This window comes from Podarcis liolepis (genome assembly GCF_965112155.1).
Source record: "Podarcis liolepis genome assembly, chromosome: 14".
Classification (NCBI taxonomy): domain Eukaryota; kingdom Metazoa; phylum Chordata; class Lepidosauria; order Squamata; family Lacertidae; genus Podarcis; species Podarcis liolepis.
In genome coordinates this window covers 12,582,405-12,588,404 of record NC_139569.1, presented here as the reverse complement: position 1 = coordinate 12,588,404, position 6,000 = coordinate 12,582,405, and positions in this window count along the sequence as shown.

The window sequence follows — 6,000 nt, the reverse complement described above, 5'->3', positions numbered from 1 at the left end:
AAAGTACAAGAAAGGAGATTCTCACTAATCATTGGAATGAACTTTCTGATGATAAGAGCTGTTTGGCAGTGCAATGGACTGCCTCAAAAAGTGGTGGACTCTCCTTTGTTGGTGGTTTTAAAGAAGAAGCTGGATGGCCATCCACCAGCAATTTATTTAAAGCTGTGATTCCTACCTTGCAGGGGGTTGACTAGATGACCACTGGGGTCCCTTCCAACTCTGCACTTAAATGACTCTATGAGGCAATAGCTTCGAGGGAGAGAAAAAGGGCGCCGCAGCCTTGGAGGAGACACGGCTCTTTAGAATTAGCCAGTGAGTAGTGAAAAGAATCACGAATACCCAAATTAGGCTAAATGTCTTCAATTTAATTATAATCCAGAATCGATGCAGCTGTATTCTCCTCCGGAAGTGAGCGAAGCATTGATTTTGTAGAGTTTCTCCACTGAATAGAGGTCATTAGCAAGGTTGTCCTTTTCTTATCTGTCTCTTATTTATAGGCCTGTCAAGGTATCTCTTTTTCAATCTGTAATTAGTATAGAGAGTGTGTAATATAGTAGCAACTCAGGTTCATCCAGCAAAATGCACCCAATTGGGAATGCATTGCTTTCCCTTTTTTAATACGTGACAGGAACACGAGTAGGTGCCGATTCTCCTCCCGACCTGATTAGCTTAGTACACGTTTAAGGGCACCGTCTTGGCGCCGGCTAAGTGCGGGAACTGGCAGCTCCCTTGCAAGGGGGATTTTGTTAGCTAAATAAATCTAGAGTTAATTAGCCAAAAATGAGTCATTGCAAAATATTATATCCCAACACCAAATGCTGCTTCAGATTCAGTGGGGAGGGGATGCCCAAAGAACATCAGGCAACAGCTTGGAATCCAGATTGTATCTCAATTCTGGTTGTTGCCAGCTTGGTTGTGATTTTTTTTAAAGAGATGGGATATTGACCAAATTCTTGACACTTTGTGTGTGTGTGTGTGTGTGTGTGTGTGTGTGTACACACACATTGCTGAGATAGAAGACGAGAAGGATAAAATGAAGAAGTGATGGGCATTTTCAAAATTAAAATATCAAAATAAGGATAAACAAAAGCAGATGTGGGAGAAACAATGATGGCCCAAAATGAAAGCCACCATTTCACCCTTGTCACTAGCCAAAGCCCAAATATCTGCTTATATGTCAACCTGGTCCCTACCGTCCACTAGTGGGCATTTCGGGATTCTAGGTTGGGGGGGGGGTTCTACGGCACAAGCTGAATCCTTCTTCCATCGAGCACTGGTGGGTGGTAAGGAAATTTTACCATCAAGAAAGATGCATTAGTGGGCAGTAGGTATAAAAAGGTTTACTACCCCTGCTATAGCCAAAGGTGCCTTTGGGCATCCCTCTAAACTTATGGTGGGTAGACACTCACAATTAAATCATTTAGACCAGAAGGTTCTGGTGAGGTTCAGGGGCCAAATGTGGCCCTCAGCAATCTTTCCAGGCCACACCCCTCACCAGGCCTGCTTTCCGTCATGCCCAACTGAGAGCTAGTGTGGTGTAGTGGTTAAGAGCGGTAGACTCGTAATCTGGTGAACCGGGTTCGCATCTCTGCTCCTCCACATGCAGCTGCTGGGTGACCTTGGGCTAGTCACACGTCTCTGAAGTCTCTCAGCCCCACTCACCTCACAGAGTGTTTGTTGTCGGGCAGGAAGGGAAAGGAGAATGTTAGCCGCTTTGAGACTCCTTCGGGTAGTGATAAAGGGGGATATCAAATCCAAACTCCTCCTCCTCCTCTTCTTCATCTTCATCTTCTTCATTCTTCTTCAACTGGTTTTGTTTGGCTGGACTCAGTCCCTGAACTCTGTTACTGCTTTTTATTGTGTGGATGGAGGATAAAGAGGGGAGTGTGAGTGAACACGCCATTCAGGGTTTTGCACAACAATTCAAAACAATGAAACCTGAGTCAATAAGAAGGAAAATGTTCCCCTCGCAGGGCTACAATTTCATAGAATCATAGAATCATAGAATCATAGAGTTGGAAGAGACCACAAGGGCCATCGAGTCCAACCCCCTGCCAAGCAGGAAACACCATCAGAGCACTCCTGACATATGGTTGTCAAGCCTCTGCTTAAAGACCTCCAAAGGAGGAGACTCCACCACACTCCTTGGCAGCAAATTCCACTGTTGAACAGCTCTTACTGTCAGGAAGTTCTTCCTAATGTTTAGGTGGAATCTTCTTTCTTGTAGTTTGGATCCATTGCTCCGTGTCCGCTTCTCTGGAGCAGCAGAAAACAACCTTTCTCCCTCCTCTATGTGACATCCTTTTATATATTTGAACATGGCTAGCATATCACCCCTTAACCTCCTCTTCTCCAGGCTAAACATGCCCAGCTCCCTTAGCCGTTCCTCATAAGGCATCGTTTCCAGGCCTTTGACCATTTTGGTTGCCCTCCTCTGGACACGTTCCAGTTTGTCCAGAGTTTCCAGAGTTTCACAGGAAAAGGAACTGGTTGTTAAACCACTTTGAGAATTCTAGTTCTGTGAGGGGAATGGGAGCCTCCTAACAAATCTTAGTGCCTTTAACATTCCACAGCTCTCGAGATTTTTTCGAAGGAAACCATGACTACTTAAAGTGGCATCATAGTGCTTTAAATGTATGGTGCAAATGTGGCCTTAGTTAGCTATAATCCAGTACAGTGGTACCTCAGGTTAAGAACTTAATTCGTTCTGGAGGTCTGTTCTTAATCTGAAACTGTTCTTAACCTGAGGTACCACTTTAGCTAATGGGGCCTCCCGCTGCTGCCACGCCGCCGGAGCACAATTTCTGTTCTCATCCTGAAACAAAGTTCTTAACCCGAGGTACTATTTCTGGGTTAGCGGAGTCTGTAACCTGAAGCGTCTGTAACCTGAAGCGTCTGTAACTTGAGGTACCACTGTATATCTAGGGAAATCCGAGGGGATAAAATGGCGGCCACCTTCTGGCCCTTGCCAAGCAGTGCTCCGAAAAACCTGCACCAAATTCTTCAAAATAAAATCGGTTTTAAAAGCACCTGAAGTTACCACTTGCAAAGAGGGTGGCAGATTGTTGTGGGGCGGCACTTTCGTTCAGCCCTAATTTTAACTCGGAGGAAAAGGGTCCCTCGAGTGTCAGAAGTTTGGGAGAGGCTGCCAGAACTGAATGCACTGCATATACATTGTTCCTTCCTACTTAAACACACGCTGCCTTAAACCAGCCCACGTTGTTTCCTATGGACGCCCACGCTCCATTCAGGCTTCTGCACAACAATTCAAAACGTCACAGAAACAATGAAACCCGAGTCAATAAGAAGGCAAATAAATGTAACAAGCTTTGCAAATGTACTGTAAGCAGTTTGGGGGCTCCTGTATAAACAGTCATTTGAATGCTCGGAGGAGCATTGAGAGTAATTATAGTCTCGGAGAAGGCACAATGAAAGCAAGCAAGGAGCGGAGCTCATGAAGAGGAAACAGGGACTCTCCTCTCTTGTTTTCATGCTGGAAATTTCCACGGGGAATTGCCTTGGGCAATGATAGTTAGGGACAAGTGAAATGCCTGGTTTTTTAAAAAATAAAATAAAATACAACAATGTAAGAGCATGGATGGATGGATAGCAGTATCAAAAGCTGCTTTGCACTAGATTAGATTGTGTGGCCACACTTGTACCATACATTTAAAACATTATCATACCACTTTAAACAGCCATGTCCCATCCCCCCCCAAAGCATCCTGGGAACTGTAGTTTGTTAAGGGTTGCTGAGAGACCCTTAATGGTAAAGGTAAAGGGACCCCTGACCATTAGGTCCAGTTGTGGCTGACTCTGGGGTTGCGGCGCTCATCTTGCTTTATTGGCCGAGGGAGCCAGCATACAGCTTCTGGGTCATGTGCCCAGCATGACTAAGCCGCTTCTGGCGAACCAGAGCAGTGCACGGAAATGCCGTTTACCTTCCTGCCGGAGTGGTACCTATTTATCTACTTGCAGTTTGACGTGCTTTCTAACTGCTAGGTTGGCAGGAGCTGGGACCAAGCAACGGGAGCTCACCCCGTCGCGGGGATTCGAACCACCGACCTACTGATCGGCAAGTCCTAGGCTCTGTGGTTTAACCCACAGCACCACCCGCATCCCTCTTATTCCCCTTACAGAGCTACAATTAACAGAGTCCCTTAGGAAGAGGGGTTGAATGTTAAACCAGCCTGAAAATTGTAGCTCTGTGAGGGGAATGTCTTGCCTAGCTGACATCTCCCAAACTGACATTATTAGTGGATGGCTCTGGGAGCTGGAGTTTCACATCTTTTATGCTGTGGCCCCAGATCTCTTGTTGCTTCCCTCTTTTGTAGAACTGAATGTTTTTTTGTTTTTTAAAAAAGGTTTACAAAGGGATCCGGGCATGATGCTAAGCACAGTTGCCAGCAAGTCTCAAGTCACCAAACATTTTATGACACAGCCTCACCATGCATTCAAAGCACTCTTATACCACTTTAAACAGTCATAGGTCCCTGGGAATTGTAGCTTATTAAGCATTCTCAGAGCCAGAATTTTCAGAGTACCCCAGGAAGAGGGATTGCTTGTTAAACCCAGGGCTTTTTTTTTCAGCTGGAACTCACCGGAACTCAGATCCAGCACCTCTCAGGTGGGCGCCATTGCCATTACAAAAGAACAAGCATTCATGGTGAGTTCCAGCACCTCTTTTTCTAGAAAAAACTGCACTGGTTAAACTAGTCTGCAATTGTAGCTCTGCAGGGGGAATGAGAGGCAACTCTCAACACCCTTAAACTGCAGCTCCCAGAATTCTTTGGAGGGAAGCTTTGACTTGTTTGAAGTGGTATAGCAGTGATTTTAATGCATGGTGTATCTACTCTAGGCTTCTCTGTCCGACCGTCAAAACTCTCTCCAGGTCAGTCACTCCCTCCTTGGGCCACGCTAGCTTTTCTTTGCAGCCTGAGTGTTTTTGCCTGGCTGGAATGTGTCCTTGAACCTTGCAAAAGCCCCTTCCTTGTGTGAATGGAGAATATAGAGGAGTACCTAAGCACCAGAAGAAATCTGCTTAGCGGGTAAAGATAAAATGGACATTTGTTGCTCGGACCACTTTTGCCTGTGGCTCTCCCCACTCTGGCACATGACCCATAGGTTACTTAGAAGCAAAGGTAGTCCTTAAGCTGGAAAATTCAGGCTCCTCAATTCAGGTCTAACAACAACACCATGGGGGGAGACCTCTCTAGAGTTAACTGCGATAGAATGACAACAACTCTTTAGATTTTGTTCAATGGGAGCTATTGCACTGTCATGGAGTAGCAAATGAGAAGGTTTGTAAGCAGGTGACTCTTGACAGAATGATGTGCAGATAAATATATCAGCAGATGGGAATACATAAACATGGAATTAGAATTCAAAAACAGGTGTGACTAATTCTTTCAAACCGAAAAGGATGAATTAATATGTGTTGCTGCTGTTGTTTTCCCTCTTAATGATGCCGTCATGGTTCAAAAACAAAGCAAACTATTGTCTAGCTGTGTGTAATATTTTGCAATAATTTCTTGGTTCCACCACAGTGGCCTTGATTCATTACTCATTAGTTCTCTGTCCGCAGGCATGAACAAACTTGGTTTGGAAGGCTTCGCCCACACCCTTGCAGTCTGTGTCGAGAAGAAGAGAGAAAAGGTCCAACTAAGGCTGAGCCAAAGCTTCACAGAGATTTTCCACAACTGCTTTTAAGCGGAGTCAGAAAAAATATGTCCCTTATTCATCAGTATTTCTTTTTGGCACACCTTCCAAGATGTCTGCGTTGCTTTTGATATTGTTCTTAGTGGGAGCTGCTTTGCATGCTGAATGCCACAGGTTCAATATTTGGTATCTCCAGTGTTCTGAACCACTGTAGTTTGATGCAAAGATACCAAAGAAGGATGTTAAAAATGTTTAAAGGATGCTTAGATCTCATGCTTTGTTAAAGAAAGGTGTAAACTTACAACACAGCACGCAGAGCCTCACCTCTAGACACCAAAACAG